The 18,292-nt window shown below is 45.6% G+C and overlaps 1 protein-coding gene across 1 annotated transcript in view; it reads left to right on the forward strand.

The window, feature by feature from the left end:
* Positions 1-1,207: 1,207 nt before the first annotated feature.
* Dennd2c (DENN domain containing 2C) overlaps positions 1,208-18,292 on the forward strand; it is a 74,387-nt gene continuing 57,302 nt past the window's right edge. The window contains exon 1 of the mRNA XM_052731604.1: positions 1,208-1,291. The gene's annotated coding sequence lies outside the window, so the exon portion shown is untranslated. The remainder of the gene's footprint in view (positions 1,292-18,292) is intronic.

Below are 18,292 nucleotides of genomic sequence, written 5' to 3' on the forward strand. Positions count from 1 at the left end.
CCAGCCTGGGCTACACTATGAGACCCTGTCTATAAAAAATAATAACACACATCTATGTATAAAGACGTACACTTGCCGGTCGGCGGTGGCGCACACCTTTAATCCCGGCACTCAGGAGGCAGAGCCAGGCAGATCTCTGTGAGTTCGAGGCCAGCCTGGTCTCAGAGCGAGATCCAGGACAGGCACCAAAACTACACAGAGAAACCCTGTCTCGAAACAACAACAACAACAAAAAGACATACACTTTAGGTAAGGGAGCAATGGAGCTCATAAAGACCAGTGTCTACAATTTATTCCAAACAAGATTCACATTTATTTCCTCACGAGAGTTTTTTAAAAGCTCTGTCATTCTTCTCTCTCACCATAGAAAGTAATCCTTTTATTGTCCCTACCTCATGGCTTCACAACGGATTGGGACATGCTGCTTTTTTTTTGTCTTGGTTAAGTTGGCTGGTGACAGTCATCTGCGATGTGTAATCAAACACCTCTCTGTGGCAGTCTTCTATTTTGGTACCTCTGTGTGAACAAGCGAGGAAAACTTGGTTACCAGACACAAGGTCGGATGGGGTGGGTGGGGTGGAGTGGGGCAGGGAGAGGTGGGGTGGGGCGGTTAGACAGTACTGGGAACTAGGCTCCACTCGTCCCAGTCTCGCAGAGTGAAACTGGGCTACTCTTGCAGCAGGCACAGAGCCATGTGCATACCTGAGCAAGATCGTGTTGCAGGCGGGAGCGCTTAAGCGTGAGTCTCAACCGGGTGTGGCGACCGGGTCGGCACCGGGAGTGGGCATCAAAGGCATCCGGCTCGGGATTCCAAACCCGGGGCCAGGTGCGTTATTGGCATCTCTCTACTAACAAACATTCCCGGGGAATGTTTGCTCCTTGAGCTGCTTTATGGTTTTATTAAAGGAGGTACTGTTTGGTTCCTGATTCAACTAGGCTCTCCCTCGCGATGCGGGTCTGTCGCGTGGGGTCAGTCCGACTGCAGATTCGGAAATAGAGCTTTGGCTCCGGGCCTGAGCCAAGGTCGCAGCGTGGAACCAACGTGCACTCTCGCGCACCAGAGCCGAGGGCGGGGAGACCGCCAGGCGTGGGTTCTGGGCAGTGCGGAGGGACCTGGGAGGGGCGGAGCCTACTGGATGGGCTTGGGGGCGTGACCAGACCGAGAAGGGGCGTGTCAGAGGGCGGGTCCTGCGGACCTGCGGGGGCGGGACGAAGAGGCCCGAGCTGGAGCCCAGAGGCCACGGACGCGAGTGTCCCATCCCTGCGAGAGGCGGTGTCGCGGCCCAGACAGGTAGGCGACGGGATGCGGCCGGGGAGTGAGGCAGTGGGTCCTCGGTCGCTCAGCTGTTGGCGTCGCCCCACGGGCGTCCCGCGTGTCCGTGGTCGGCCGGGAGCTGGGCATTTCGGGCCAAGGGAAGACGGGTGTCAGCCTCCGAGCGAGCCGCAGGCGCGGGCCGGGGCGGGGGCCGAGGAGCCGGGGCGCTCGCCGCCGGGAGGAAACGCGCCTTTCAGGCGGTCTTGAACTTGGACGTGCCCGAACGGAGCACTTCAAACAGCGGGAAAGTGTGTATGCGCGCACTTTGCCTCCAAACAGCCTGGCAAGCTCAACAGTGGAAGTCGTCAAGTAGTTTTTTAAGTTAAAAATCCAGGAGTGGAACTGGAAGTACGACTATGGAGTAACCAGGAGAGAAGATGATGATTAGATTATGAGTCAAAAGGCTCCACTCTGGAGCTCAGACCCGCAAACAAAACGTCGCACCTCCGCCAGGGTAACTTTTCCCAGCTTGTTTCCCCTAAGTATAAAACTGGGACGCCCATGGCTGTTCTCACGGTCAAAGGAGAGGCGTGACAGCGTTCTGCAAATGTCAGGCATTGTTGTTTGATGCACATGCACCCAGGAGCATGTATAGTCTGTAAAACTACTAAGTGCCTAGCACACAGTAGGTGCCCTGTAAACTTTTATCTCAAAGCTACTGATTCGCCTACAGTATGTTAGATAAAGCCCTAACTTCTACCTACTATGTGAATAAGTCATTTAAGCTTGTTTTCCACACAATCACCATTGTTTGAAGAGCGAATCTATTCTTAACTGAGTCATGAACTTTTCTAAAATAGCATACTATCTGTACACTGTTGTGGAATCATGTGCCATGAAGTTTGTACCAATCAAAGAATCTTACTTGGCCTTAGATAAGTAGTCAAAGCTGAAGATATCTGGTAAAGTGAGCTGAGAGTATTGCTTCAGAGCAAGACTTTCATTTGTTTTTGTAAATTGAGGGGCTGCTTATAGGAAGATCTGAGTCTTCTAAAACAGTTAATATGTGGCTGTGGGTTTTGTACAGTTTTTATTATAGACGTTTGTGTCCTTTACTTGTGGGTGCATGTGTATGAATTTTTAGGGGGAGATGGGAAGTTTAAAAAAGGAATAATAGTCTGTAACCAAGAGGTTTCTACTAGGGATACTTAAGGGTGATCTGGAGTAATTTCAAAGGCAGAAACCAGGAACTGCAGTAATTGTGTCTCATGGCCTTTCATTAGTCTGCTGAATGTGGCAATAGACTTTTTTTAGATGCGGAAATATCAGTGTTTTTGATTGAGAGCAGTAGGTAGTCTTTTCCCTTTTCTTATTTAAAATTTATAATTAGGGATGTGGATGTAGCTGTTGGTGGTATATTTGCCTACCATGCACAGAGTCCTGGGTGCAATCCCAGGACTTTGTAAACTGGGCATGGAAGTTCACGCCTGCCACCCCTGCATACGAGAGGTGCAAGCTGGGGTTCAGACCTTCAGGTCACTCCTTACTATATAGTGAGTTTGAAGCCAGCCTGGGATACATGTGACTCCATAACAAAGCTAAACAAAACAAAGTAAAAAATTCCCCATATTGCCCGGCTAGAGAGATGGCTTGGGGGCGTAAGGGCATTTGCTGCCAAGTCCGAATACCTGAGTTCAATCCCCAGGACCTGTAGGAGAGAACCAGCTCATGCAGATTGCCCTCTGACTCCAAATGTGTCCCAACACATTGCCTCCCCCCACAAATTAATAAATGTAATAACATTTATTTATTATGTGTGTGGGCACACAGGTCACACACACAGGGTGCGTGTATGGAGGTCAGAAGACAATTTGTGAGACTTAATTTTCTCCTTCCATCCTATGGGTTCTGGGGATTGAACTCAGGCTCAGTGGCAAGCGCTCTTACCTGCTGAGCTATCTCATCGGCCCTTCTTTTCTCTTGCTTTGTTCTGTCTCGTGACTACTAGACAAGTACTCTACCACTGAGCCACACCCACAGCCAGAAATCCTACTACTTCTAAATGATCTGTAGTGATCCTTATGTTATAGACAGGGATGTTAGAGTACTGTACACCACAGTGGAATTTAGTGGAGGATTAGAGGGGAAATTACAAGGAGTAAATAATTTTGTGCTCTTTTAAGAGTTGTATTTGTGAGGCTGGAGAGAAGACCCGACCCAGTGGTTAAGAGTACTTGCTGCTCTTCCAGAGGACCTGAGATCAGTTCCCAGTACCTATGTCTGGTAGTTTACAACTGCCTGTAACTCCAGCTTTACGGGATCTGACACCCTCTTCTGCCTTCCAAGAACAACCGCACAGGTGCAGCATATGCTCACATAGACATACATACATACTTGTAAATAAGAATAAATCTTCAGCCTAGTGTAATGGTGCATGCCTTTAATCTCATCACATGGGAGGCAGAGGCGAGTGGATCTCTATGAGGTCAAGGCCTACATAGTGAGTTTCAGGCTAACCAAGCTATATAGTGAGACCCTGTTTCCAAAAAAAAAAAAAAAAACCACTTACAGAAAAAGAGTTTTATTTAAACATTTTCAACAATTCAGTGGGAGAATAGATGTTTTGAAACTTTTTTTTTTTTTTTTTGACACAGGTTCTTGCTATATAACCCAGGTTACATAGCTCAGGCTGGCCACAAACCTGCAGTAATTCTATCTAGGTCTGAGTGCTAGGATTGCAGTGTTTGCCCCTGTGCATATCTAAAACTATTTTAAAAACCAACTTCAAGCATATACTGCATAATGAAGTCACTGAAAATTTATTTGTTGACCTTACAGGTCTAACTAAGCACCACTGAGGGATGCTTCATCACTAGCTGCTCACTGAGAGGCATAGAGAAACCAAGTAACCTGCCTGCCACCAGTTCAAGTAGCAGAGGTGCCAGGCTGCCAGGCTGCAGTAACACTGAGCTCAGCCCTCAATCTCTGCTCTATATGAGTTTCAAATTCTGTAAGACACAGTGAAATCCAACAGATATTAAAAGACAGAATTTTTATGAACTTCAGATCAGACAGACAGACAGACAGACAGACACACACACAGAGAGAGAGAGAAAGAGAGAGAGAGAGAGAGAGAGAGAGAGAGAGAGAGAGAGAGAGAGAGAGAAAGAGAGAGAGAGAGAGAGGGAGGAAAGGAGGAGGAGGGGCAGACAGAAAAACTGGTATTACAAGATATAGAGGCACGTCCAAGCTACAATTTAATTATTATGTAAAACTTTTTTTTCCTCTGGTGAATGACATGGGATTCTTCTTGTTTTTAAACTCCCAGCCACTTAGGGCATTATCTTAGCAATATAAGATGTGTCTATTTTTCAGTAAGAAGTTTAAAATACCTGTTCTCAAACTGTGACTTAAATGTTAGATGCAAGAGAAGAAATGTGCCAGTCTTGGTGGAGTATACCTCTAGTCCCAGCACTTGGAAGACTAAGGCAGGCGGCCATGAAATTCTGTAAACTTGCTGGGGCTAAGTAGGGAAATCTGTCCCAAAACAAAACAAATAAAATAAAGTCACTATAGTTTTAGTATGATAATAGAGGGATAAACAGAATTTAATGGGAAACAATGATGAGAAACAATTATTCTACATGTGGTAGGGAGGAGGGTTATAGAAAAGGTTGAATCAAATACCATATTTGAATTGGATTTTGAAGGATGACTGGAGTTTGCCAAGCTGGGGGAAGGTATGAATGAGAGCCAGGAATCTGTGTGACTCTACGGTAAGTTTGAGAAATGTGTTCCAGTTACTAAAGTCAGAGGTACAGAGATGGGTGGTTGGGCTAAAAATAATCTAGAAAAGGAAAATCTCAGAGCACAGGTGTTTGTTACATTAGATCACTGCAATTGCTAGGTAAGTGTAGGGGTTCAGGGCCCTGACTTGGAATAAAGAAATGAGTGATTAAGTTCAGTTCGGCAGAATCTTTCACTGGAGAATATGGTATTGAAAGTATTTTTAATACTTTGAAGTAGCATGTAATTTTTTTTGAATTTTCTAGAATGCTTTATTTCATGAAGAAAATTCTTTAAGCTAATATGGTCGCACCATTTCTTCCATCTTCATGTCTACAAACTCAGCCATCTTTGCAAAGTCTGCAGTAGCAATGTCTATATGAGGGCAAGGCTAACAGGCAGACTCCAATTTTGAGGTCGGCCTCTCTAATCTTTAGAGGTGTGCTCCATGTTTCTAATGTCTGTCGACTTTGGTCTCGTGAAAAGTGGACATATTTCATCACTCTTTAGTGGAACCAGGAGACTGTCTTCCAGTGGGAGAAGTTTGGGGTATTTGTCTTTCTCAGTCTCTTCTCTGAAGTAGCATGTATTTTTAACAAATACCCAGTGTAAAGCTATGATTCAGGGGGGAAATGAGTCTGTTGACACCAGTTATGGGGAAGAATCTGTGCGTAAGGACTTTACAACTGAGTCTAGAGACAACGGAGAGCCAGAGAAGGGTTGGAAGTAATTAGACAAGATTACACCGTGATGGTTCTGTGTGGTGGCCTCATTGAATGAAGCCAGGCAAAAGGCAGCGGGGTGAGTTTGGAGGTTGATCAGATAGGTAGGCCAAGCTTGCTATTGAGGTACTCCTGATGGAGCAGATGAGATCTGGAGTAAGAAACAGCATCAACGAAGAGGACAGGGCAGCCAGGAAGGTATGGGTTGAGAGTGCTCCAAAATCCATTAGTTGAAAAAAGGCGATGAAGTTTTCTTAGCTTGGAAAACTCAGTGAATGCAGAGTCTGGCTTTATTGTTTTTTATTGTCTCTGTTCTGAACCTGTTGGGTTTGAAGTGTCTATAGAGCAATGAGATGCAGATGTCCTGCAGGATCCAGAGCCTAGGATGAGGGTGATTGGTGATGTAGGTCTCAGAGATAACCAGCTGAGGTTCACACCAGTACACAGACTCAGGAAGAGATCCTGTCGATTGTAGTCATAAAGCATTCAGATGAGTTTTAATGGAAAGTTAAACAGCTTTCAGGCTGAGATGTTCCTGGTTGGTAGAGTGCCTGTGTCACTTGATTGAAGCCCTGTGATCAACCTCCACCATCACATGAGACTAGGTGTGGTGGTCCTCGCCTAGAATCTTAGCACCAGGAAGTGGAGGCAGGGGAATCAGAAATTTAAGGTCTTCCTGGACTGTATAGGAGTTTGAGGCCAGCTTGAGCTTTACCCTAGCCCTTGGTTATTTTTTGTTTTTGTTTAAAAAAAAAAAAAAAAAGCCCTGCTGGGTGTTGGTGGTGCATACCTTTAATTCCAGCACTTGGGAGGCAGAGCCAGGCAGATCTCTGTGAGTTCGAGGCCAGCCTGGTCTACAGAGTGAGATCCAGGACAGGCACCAAAACTACACAGAGAAACCCTGTCTCGAATAAACCCAAAAAACCAATCCAAACCAAACAAAACGAAAAACAAGCCCTTTCAAGTGTTTTTCAAAGAGGGGCGGTTGTAGCTCAGTTGGTAGAGTGGCCGCCTAGCATGGGAGAGACTTTGGGTTTGATCCCAGATTCACATAAGCTGGATGTGGTGGTAAAAGTCTGTGCCCCTAGAATGTGGTAGATGGAGATAGGAGGGTCAGGAGCTCTAGGTCGCCTTCATATACAGTGAGCTCACAGCCAGCCTGGACTACAGGAGACCCTGTCTCACAGACAGACAAAGACACGGGGGCTGGAGGGATTATTCAGTGGGTAAGAATACTTGTGCTGGGCGGTGGTGGCACACGCCTTTAATCCCAGCACTGGGAGGCAGAGCCAGGCGGATCTCTGTGAGTTCGAGGCCAGCCTGGGCTACAGAGAGTTCCAGGAAAGGCACAAAGCTACACAGAGAAACCCTGTCTTGAAAAGACAGGGGGAAAAAAATAAAAAAAAGAAAGAAAGAAAGAATACTTGTTGCCCTTGTAGGAAGGCCCTGGCTTCAGTTCCCAGCACTGGGCTGACAGAAAAGTCCAGGGAATCTGATGCCCTCCGCTGGCCTCTCCGGGCACTGCACACGTGCCACATTTCTATACATGCAGGCAAAACACTCATACACATAAAAATAAGTCTTTTAAAACCCTAAGTAAACAGATATTTTCAAAGAAAAATAAAAAAGACTTAACTTACTGTTCTTCCATGTATTTAAGGACAGTTTTGAGAAAGAGCCATTATTGGCTAATTTAGTTACATATCAGAAATATTTGAAACCTTGAAGGAAAATATGGCTTAAAAGCTTGACCTTGCCAGCCTTGGTGGCACACACTTCTAATCTCAGCAGAGGCAGATGTGTCTCTTTGTTCAAGGCTAGCCTGGTTTACAGAGGGAGCTCCAGGCCAACCAGGGATAGACAGTGAGCCCCTGTCTCAAAAAGAAATGATTCCTCTCCTGTCTCATTAGCAGGCACCTTGAAGGTTTGTTCCAGAAGACATCGAATTCTTGAAGTTCGTTCTTTATTTACTCTGAAGAACGATGGCATGACATTTTGTATTAAGACTAAAAACTTGCATTACTAAGTGTGTTTCTATTTTTACTGCTCACGGCCGCTCATTGCTTCAGCTGGGATTTTCAACCCTTACCCAATTAAATGCAAAAGAATGAACCAGACTCCTAAGTGAACCTGATAAGCACATAGCATTGTCTGTGTGTTTTCCAGACTGGAATTAGGAAAAGTTCTTACATCATTATGGTGAATCTTTCCTAATTTTAATTTTACATTATTTATGTGAGAATTGAAAACAATGATGAGATAATATTTGATCTAAACTATATGCTGTACTTTATCTTATATGGTTTTATATGGTGATGGAAGTTACTGTTTTGTGAACCGTGTGTGTGTGTGTGTGTGTGTGTGTGTGTGTGTGTGTGTGTGTGTGTGTGGTGTGTGTGTGTGAAACGACACTAGCATTCTCTTCTGTGGTTGCTGCCCTTAGGCAACTTTCCTTTGATTCTCCATCATGGCGGCCCACTGTCGTCTCCCACCCTCCATCATGGCTGCCCACTGTCATTTCCCACCCCCCATCATGGCTGCCCACTGTCATCTCCCACCCCACATCATGGCCACCCACTGTCATCTCCCCTCCCCACATCATGGCCGCCCACTGCCGTCTCCCCTCCCCACATCATGGCTGCCCACTGCTGTCTCCCCTCCCCACATCATGGCCGCCCACTGCCGTCTCCCCTCCCCACATCATGGCCGCCCACTGCTGTCTCCCCTCTTGTTGATGAGTCCCTGCTTTCCTTGTGTTTGTTGCTGTCCTAGAACTCAGTTCCTCACCACAAACATCCCTTTTCTTAGCCTCTTAACCCAGGCTCAGATTTGTTGTTTTGAGACAGGGTCTCCTGTAGCCCAGGCTAGCCTTAAACTTTGAGGCATCCTCCTACCTCAGCCTCCATAGCTCTGGGTTGGAGCTGTGTACCACCACACTGAGCCCAGACTTCACTCTTGCCCTATCGTGTCCTTGTCTTCTTGGCTCCACTGACGTTCTATGTGCACTCTTGAGAAGCGAGACATTCCCCCATGAAGGGTAGTCAGTAATTTTCCTATCTTTGGCCCAAGTTTATTTTCTTTATTACCGTGCCCAGGTTCTGAGAGAGTTTAAGAATTATGTAGTCCATCCCCTCTAAGAATCGTGTTATCCAGCGTCAACTAAGGAATCGTCCCCTAATCTGTTAACTACAGCTCATTGTTGAGCAGCTCTTAAAGATTGTATCCTGGGGTTGAGACAGGAGGCTCAGAAGTTTAAGGCGAGCCTGCAATACTGCAGTCAGGACCTATCTCAAAATAAACAAACATTTGAGCTATTCTCAGGTAGCTAGGCCTTTAATTCTTACATAGACACTCCTTTTTACTACAGTAGGGTCGTATGAACAGACTCAGCTAACTTGGTCTCACGTGTTTTCTCATCTTCCACTCTGTAAGAACTGTCGCTGTTCTCAATGCCTTAGTACCTCTTTCCTTCATGAGGCTTAACTTTATCCCCCTTTCTTACATGTTCTTTCCTTCCCTCCTCTCCTTCATCCGTCCCTTAAAGCAGTGGTTCTCAACCTGTAGGCCATGACCCCCTGGGGGGGAGTCAAATGACCTTTTCACAGGGATCACCTAAGACCATCGGAAAACAACAGATATTTACATTGTGATTCTTAACAGTAGCAAAATTATAGTTATGAACTAGCAACAAAATAATTTTGTGGTTGGGGTCAGCACAACATGAGGAACTGTATTAAGGAGTCATATATTAGGAAGGTTGAGAATCACTGCTCTAGAATTTCCGAAAACATAAGATTTTCCCTCCAACTTTCAAATGTTCTATGTGAAGTTGTTCCCTGATTTTTGTTTTCATATCTCTCTTACTGACTTTCAGATAAATGTCATACTCAGACTTTGTCCATCTTCTTCATAGTTTGCTGTCCCCAGTCCAGATCATCTATCTGGGTTAGTTACTTTTCTCACTGCTGGGACCAGATCCCAGACCAGAAGCAGTGGGTGAGGTGTTTTAGCTCCCAGACTTTAGGGATACAGTCCACCATGCTCCGGAAGGCATGGCTGCCAGAGTGTGAGGCAGGTGGTCGCATATGTCTGCCGTCAGGAAGCAGAGCAGACAGGAAGTCACTTAAGGCCAGCCTCTAGTGACTCACTTCCTCCAGCGAGGCTCCACCTCCTAAGGCCTCCATAATCTCCCGAAACAGCACGACCATCTGGGATTAAGTGCCCAAACATCTGAGCATGTGGGGGACAGTTAATTTAAATCACACCACCATCCTTTTGAAAACCTGTATTTTATCCCTGTGACCACATGCAGGGACCCTCCCTCAACCCTTAGCTTTTGGCATGAGTCTGCCATGTCCTTTCTTTTAGGACCTTTCCTCCTGTGATAGCTCTGACCACAGCTCCCTGGCTTGCTTTGTCCGTTCTAGCTGGTGGATTCTAATTTGTGACACATGTTCTCAGAGATCCCAACTTTGGCTATTTAAAGCCCTCTGCAGGGCTGGGGCTCTAGTCAGGGGTGGAGCACTTGTGCAGGGCTGTGGTCAGGGGTGGAGCACTTGTGCAGGGCTGTGGTCAGGGGTGGAGCACTTGTGCAGGGCTGTAGTCAGGGGTGGAGCACTTGTGCAGGGCTGTGGTCAGGGGTGGAGCACTTGTGCAGGGCTGTGGTCAGGGGTGGAGCACTTGTGCAGGGCTGTAGTCAGGGGTGGAGCACTTGTGCAGGGCTGTGGTCAGGGGTGGAGCACTTGTGCAGGGCTGTGGTCAGGGGTGGAGCACTTGTGCAGGGCTGTAGTCGGGGTGGAGCACTTGTGCAGGGCTGTAGTGGGGTGGAGCACTTGTGCAGGGCTGTAGTCGGGGTGGAGCACTTGTGCAGGGCTGTAGTGGGGGGGGGGGGGTGTGTGGAGCACTTGTGCAGGGCTGTGGTGGGGGGGTGGAGCACTTGTGCAGGGCTGTGTTCGGGGGTGGAGCACTTGTGCAGGGCTGTGGTCGGGGGTGGAGCACTTGTGTGCAGGGCTGTGGTCAGGGGTGGAGCACTTGTGCAGGGCTGTAGTCAGGGGTGGAGCACTTGTGCAGGGCTGTGTTCGGGGGTGGAGCACTTGTGCAGGGCTGTGGTCGGGGGTGGAGCACTTGTGTGCAGGGCTGTGGTCGGGGGTGGAGCACTTGTTCAGGGCTGTGGTCGGGGGTGGAGCACTTGTGCAGGGCTGTAGTCAGGGGTGGAGCACTTGTGTAGCATGTGTGAAGCCCTGGGTTCAAGCCCTAGTACTTCCAGAAAAAGAAAAGCCCCTGTGCTGAGGGAACGCATGTGCTTTTGTTTTGTTTCTCCACAAAGCCTGATTGAAGTACTCATTCCTCTCTAAGCCTTTGGCTTCCCCTCTCCCCTCTCAGCAGACAGTCTTGCTTATTACTCAAGGCAAAGAAGCAGTCAGATCGCTCCACTAGAGCTTCGTCATCGGTAGTCCCGAGCCTGCAGATCTGCCTGCAGTCCTGGTCCTTGGTTTGTCTATACTGTTCCAGGGGAGGAGCGCCCCGCTCCTGGGGACTGCTCACCCTCCACTCTGGAGGTTCCTGCCTTCTCTCCCTTCTGGGCCTCTGTTCTCTACCCTTGTTTCTAACCCCTTCCTTCCTGACGCCTTCCCACCCGGGTTTAAATATAACTTCTTTCCTGTCTTAAAGAAAAAAGCTCGCCTGCACCCGATGTCCCTTCCCAGCTCTCACTGCATTGTCCACTCTCTGCCTGGGGTTAACTCCTTGAAGGGTCCTCTACAGTTGCTGCTCCCGTTCTCCATGGCCCCATCCTCTCAGTTCACTGCCATCTCTCCTTCACCCTCCTCCTTGCCACTTAGCCTGCTCTTGCCCAGGTCTTGGTCACCAACAGACACTCAAGTCTTGGTCTTCCTGGCTTCTTGGCTTCCATGAATCCAAACACTCCTGGTATCTCTCCCATCTTTTGTCTACTTTTGTGATGGAGTTACCATCTATGATACATGTACACTGACTCAGAGTGTCTGAGAACTGGCCTGTTCTGGACTGGCAGTGTTTCTGGAATTTATGAGATACTAATTTCAACAGAGCGATGGCTTATAAAAGTAATTAAAAATAATCATACTTGTATAGCAATGAAGAATGAATAAGTTTGAGCCAGATGTGATGGCATGCACATGTAATACCAGCTACTTTATAGAGACTGAGGCAGGAAGATTACAAGTTCAAGGCCAGCCAGGCCTGTATACTGAGGCCTCATCTCAATAAACAAATACAAAATAAAGAAACAAGGTTGAGAAGTTTCCATGGAAACCATGCAATGCCATTGTGTAGCAGAGGGGCTGGAGCTCAAAGACAATAGTTCTAAGTGGTGGTGAGATATGGAGGGACTAGATTCCCATTTGCTGGTGAGAGTTTACTTTGGTCCAGCCGCTTTGGAAAAGTACTTGGCAGTGTATTTTAGTAATAGACCCAACTCATAACATAGCAGTTCTAGATGATACCAAAAATATGATTATGTCTGTCAAAGATACATGTAAGATGTTGATAACAGCTTTTTTATTTTGTGATGCCAGGAGCCAAACCAGTGTGTGGCACGTGCTAGGCAAGTAAGTGTTCTACAAGTGAGCTCTACCCCAGCCCTCCTTATTCAGCATAGGCCAGATCTGCAGTCCACACACATATCAGCAGGAGACTTGAAAAAGTAAATGCTGGTATTTTTGCCATTAAATAGAATTCTATACAGCAACAAAAAAGGTAAAACCCTCCTGTATACAGTAAAGTAAACCATACAGATACTATTTTGGACAAAAGAAACTATGCATAAGAAAATACATACTGGGGCTGGAGAGATGGTTAAGAGCATGCACTGCTCTTGCAGAGCATCAGAGTTCGATTCCCAGCACCATATCAGGTGGCTCACAATTACGTGTAGCTTCAGCTCCATGGCAGTCTGGCATCTCTAGCTCCTTTGGGCACCTGCATTCATGTGCATACCCACATATAATCACACACACACACACACACACACACACACACACACACACACACACACACACTTACACATAATTAAAAATAATCCTGAAAAAAAAAAGATGACATACTTTATTTATTTATTTATTTATTTATTTATTTATTTTTTCAAGACAGGGTTTCTCTGTGTAGCTTTGGCACCTTTCCTGGAACTCACTCTGTAGCCCAGGCTGGCCTCAAACTCACAGAGATCTGCCTGCCTCTGCCTCTCATGTGCTGGGATTAAAGGTGTGTGCCACCAACGCCCAGCAGGAACGTATAAATCTTGATTATCAAACGTTACTTATTTATCAAGCATATGTTACTTATCCAAATTTTCTAGCAGCTTGGTGTTAACTTGTGTGGGAATTGGCGAAGTTATCACGCTATATGGTTTCATGGTGGCAGAGATTTTTTTTTTTTTACAAAGAACTATTTTGTTTAAAGAGGCTGCCATTTGATACATTTTCATCCTTCAAGGCCTGCAAAAAATTTCCCAAAGGAAAAGGCATAAGGGAACTCCTGTAACACATAGTGAGAATCATTAAAAATAAAGGTAAAAGGTGCTGGAGAATTGAGATCTGCAAAGTCAAAGTGCTGGAACTTTGTTGAGCAGCAGTAGTCATCATGTAGTCCACGCCAGTTAGACCGATGGCTCGGCAGGTAAGAGCACTCCTGCTTTTGCTTAGGACCTGGGCAGATGACAGCCATTTGTATGGGTGACCCCACACTCTTCTGGCCTCCACAGGCACTGCATGCACGGGGTACACACACATATCCATGCAGGCAAACACTCATTCACACGAAATACAAATAAGTAAACCTAAGAAAGGGCTGGTAGTATGAAAAGTACTAGCTCGAGGGTAATAAAACGAAGTCGCAGCTGACTGTGTACTGAGCTGCAAACGCCACACGATTACAGTGGGGTCACTTCGTCATCATTCTCTTCTCCACTCTGAGGAAAATGAGGACTTTACCCCTCACCCCACACCATTTGAGAAGAGGAGACTGGACAGAGGATAGGTGTTAGCTGTATGGCATCCTAATTCGCATTAGTGGGGGTTAGATAGATGCATGTATATCCTTAGAAAACAAAGTCTATAGGAAAGGATCTGAGTAGAGAAACGGTTTCCCCTGGTTTTTTTTTTTTTTTTTTTCCTTTTGTACTTGTGTATCCTTCCATATCGGCACACAGATCTCTAACTCATGCCTCTTGGTAGCTGTGTAGTACTCAGTCAGGGTGCTGTTTGCTTGCTAACTTTGTGTGTTAGCACACAGAAAACTGCATGAGAGGCTGAGGTGCACTTGACAGTGTTCTGCCCTGCACACTCTGGCAGCTCACACACCACATCAGTCAGCCCACGTGGTACATACCCTTTCGTTCTGTTCTGGCTCCAACAGCCCATGCTGGAGCATCCTTTCTGGGAATATGACTGCTTCTGCTCAAGGGACCAACCATCTCTTGTATGCAAAGGCTTTCCTCACCCTTCTCTGGTGTATCTGGGATGGGGACCTGCCTTCTCCACTCTATCTGATAGTTTTAGGGCTCCACTGTTCAGGGAGAGAAATGTTTTTAGTAACAATAATAACTGTAGCCAGGCAGTGGTGGTGACACCTTTAATCCCAGCACTTGGGAGGCAGAGGCAGGTGGATCTCTGTGAGTTCGAGGCCAGCCTGGTCTACAGAGCAAGTTCCAGGACAGGCACCAAAATTACACAGAGAAACCCTGTCTCCAAAAAACCAAAAAAACAAAAAACAAAAAACCCCCAAACAAATAAAACAACAACAACAATAACAGCAAAACCCAAAAACAAACCAGCACACCAAGTGAGAATACAAAGAATATATCGTTTGGGAATGTGAGTTTAAAAATGAGAACTCTGTCTTCCAGCTTTTAGCTTAGTGCACGACAGGAAGTTACATGTTATAATGGATATAGATTCATGTTTTGGGGTGAGCCCTTTGTGTCTGCAGTTCAGAACTCTTGAAAATTGTCATCCTTTTAGGTATCTTGAAAATGAAAAATAAGAAGATACAGTTACAAATACTTTCTATTTACAGCTACATAAAAATACTCTCATAAAAAAAGACCAGGAGGAAACACCAAAATATACCAGTGATTATGTAGGCGGGGGTAGAGGTACAGCTGTTCCCCGGCCTTCGGTACTTTCAAATTTTCTAAAAATAATATTAGTGTTACTTTATGACTTTAAAAGACGTTTTGCTTTATTTACTTATTTATTTGTGTGGGCACTCTGATGGAATGCGTGTGGTCTGAGGACACCCTGTGGGAGTCGGTTCTCTCCTCCCACCATCTGGGTCCAGGGGCTCTGACGCAGGTGGTCGGGCTTGGTGGCCGGCACCTTCACCTGCCTGGCCGTCTCAGTCATACTTGGGACTTCTAAAACTTTCTAAATTGTATCTCCGAGTGTCTGGGGAGAGTTGCAGCATTTGAACACTGGTGGAACCGGAGGGCTTTGCTGGGTTTCTAGTGCTGTGTTACGTGGCCATGTTCAGGGCAGTTAGTGCTGGCTTCGGACAAGACTTCTTAGGGTAATTAGATACAAAGATTAAGATTTGTTTAATTCTCTTTTCTAATATTGAATTAACGTAATGAAATTCTAAAAGCTTTGCGGTATTAAAGTTACTTTGTATATAATTATACCACATTGTAGTAGTTTGTAAAACTTACCATCTGCTGAAGCTTCATTTTCTTGTTTTACCTAAGACAAGTTTTGTTTATTCATTTGTTTTATTTTGAGATAGAGTCTTGCTATGTAGCCCTGGGTCACCTCAGACTTGAAATCCTCCTGCCTCAGACACCTTTGTGCTGGGGTTACAGGTATGTGCCACCATGCCTAGCTTACCTAAGCCATTAAGATTTTATTTTTATTTATGTGTATATGTATGCCGGGTGTGTGAGAGTGCCCCAGAGGCCCAAAGGGGTCACTGGATCCCCTACAGCTGGAGTGACAGGCAGTTATGAGTCTCCCAATGCAGGCGCTGGGAACCAGACTCTGGAAGAGCAGCAGGTGCTCTTAACCACCCCCAGCCCCATCACTTACTTACTTACTTACTTACTTACTTACTTATTTACTTACTTACTTTATTTATTTATTTATTTATTTAGAGTTTTTGAGATAGGGTTTTTCTGTGTAGCCCTGGCTGTCCTGGAACTTGCTCTGTAGACTGGATTGGCCTTGAACTCAGAGATCGGCTTGCCTCTGCCTCTTGAATGCTGGGATTACAGGCATGCACCACCACTGCCAGGCTAGCCCCAGTGTTTTTAAAATCTAGCTATGAATCAGCTGTTTTTACCTTCTAGGAAGGTGTCAGATGTCAGGTCCTCCTACTTACACATTTCTGGGACCCTAGTTAAGTACTGTTATCTTGAGGCTCCCCTCCCTTGTTCCCCAGGGTTCCTGGCAAACACATATTCCCACCCCACCCACCTTGTACCTTTAAAAGCTTCACTATTGTCCCTTGAGATTATCACAGTTAGTTGACACACACCCTTGAGAAGGATCGTGAAGTGATGTCTGCAGAGTCAGCTTTGTGCTGTTCTTAGATGTGGGGCATTTGACTCCTGTTGTTTGGATTTAGACCGCAGAGACCCAGCTGAGAAGACAGGAAAAGCTGCATATAACATCCTGTTACAGTAACTGGTATTGTTATGTCTACAGCCAGCAATAGGTAGGTAGTGGTTAAGTACAGGAGCCTGGGCTTCTTTTAACCAATTCAGGCAGCTTTTGCTTTCTTGGCTAAAAAGAGAACAAACACAGACTGAGAAATAAGATTCACCAGAGAGCAGAGGGCTGTGTGCTGGGGAAATCACCATCTACAGATTCCTACGTCAGGAGAAGAGAAGGTGCTCCCTACCACTCCTGCCTCTGGACTTTAGAAATAGCAATACATAGCAGGAGACATCCTATTTTACAGTGTGCTCTCATAGTCAAGATATTCTAAATAGCTAGCTCATCTACAGGATGGTAGGCCATTACTTAAATCACTAATAATCTGCCTTTTTGAAAAGCAATTTAGTTAGCTTTTTAAAACTTAAAAATTTATTTTCCTTAATAAAACAACTATGAAAGGTAATCATTGTCTCAAGACAGTTGTAAGAATTAAATGCAGCAACGACAGTAGATGCTTAGAACAGTGTTTGGTACACATAGCCCTATACATGATACTATTATCACTTAAATATATTGCTATACAAACATACTTCTTTCAATCTTGGATTGCTTTCTTTCTTTTTTGGTATAATTTTTTTTTTGTTTTGTTTTGTTTTTTGTTTTTCGAGACAGGGTTTCTCTGTGTAGCTTTGCGCCTTTTCCTGGAACTCACTTGGTAGCCCAGGCTGGCCTCGAACTCACAGAGATCCGCCTGGCTCTGCCTCCCGAGTGCTGGGATTAAAGGCGTGCGCCACCACCGCCCGGCTTTTTTGGTATAATTTTTTAAAGATTTGTTTATATTGTATATGAGTACTCTGTCTGCAATAGTCTGCATAACAGAAAAGGGCATCAGATCCTATTATGTATGGTTGTGAACAACCATGTGGTTGCTGAGAATCGAACCCAGATCCTCTAGAAGAACAGTCAATGCTCTTAACGGCTGAGCCATCTCCAGCCCCTTAATCTTGGGTTTTCTCTGTTTACATTTTATTTGCTGAGAATTATGGGACTGTGGCAATTGTTTTTGTTGCTGATTAGAAATCTTGTATGATAGTCTGAGCACTTGCTGCTACAAGAGGACACTACTCTATAGCCTTCTTTATGGGCGAGGGATAAATAATGTGGGTAATCAGTTGTATTGTTGTATTAGCTGGAAACAGTTTTAAACTTTGGGAGGGTTTTTTCTGGGGATGTCTGGAGCTCAGGTGGTCAAGTGCTAGAGCCCTGGCTTGGATCCTCAGCATCACTCTAAACTGGGCCTGGTGGGAGGTAGAGGCGAGAGGATCAGAAAGCTCAAAGCAGGATCATTCTTGGCTACAGAGTGATGGGAGGTTAGCCTGGGTAAAGACCTTGTGTCAACAAAACAACCCCCCCAACAATAACAATAACAACACAACCCCCCCCCAACCATAACAACAACAACAAAAACAACCTTGGGAGAATTTTTTAAAAAGTGTCTTTTTAGGTATGCTTAGTTGAATGTCTTTAAAACACTGGTATTTGATAAAACGTGGCTTTATAGGCTTGTTTACTGTGTGAGTCTTTTTATCCAGTGTAATTACTATGTTTATTCCAGGGAGATGATTTAATCAGTGAATTAGCTTGTGTTATTAGCATATAGAGGGTGTCTGCCTTAGACACTTAGTCGGAATTCCTTTTAACTCTTTGTTGGTTGGTTTCAGATGGGTCTTACAGGGTAGGCTTGGCTGTCCTGGAGGTTACAGAGATCCCCTTGCCTCAGCCTGCTGGGATCAAAGGTGGGCGCCACCACACCCTGTGCAGTTTGGTTCCTTTTCTAAATTCTCACCAGCAGAAGAGGCACCTGAGAAGGTAACTCAATGGCTTGGAAAACCAGCGGAATATTC

The sequence above is a fragment of the Peromyscus californicus genome, unplaced genomic scaffold (genome assembly GCF_007827085.1).
Source record: "Peromyscus californicus insignis strain IS unplaced genomic scaffold, ASM782708v3 Scaffold_9__1_contigs__length_137607984, whole genome shotgun sequence".
In the NCBI taxonomy this organism is placed as follows: Eukaryota; Metazoa; Chordata; class Mammalia; order Rodentia; family Cricetidae; genus Peromyscus; species Peromyscus californicus.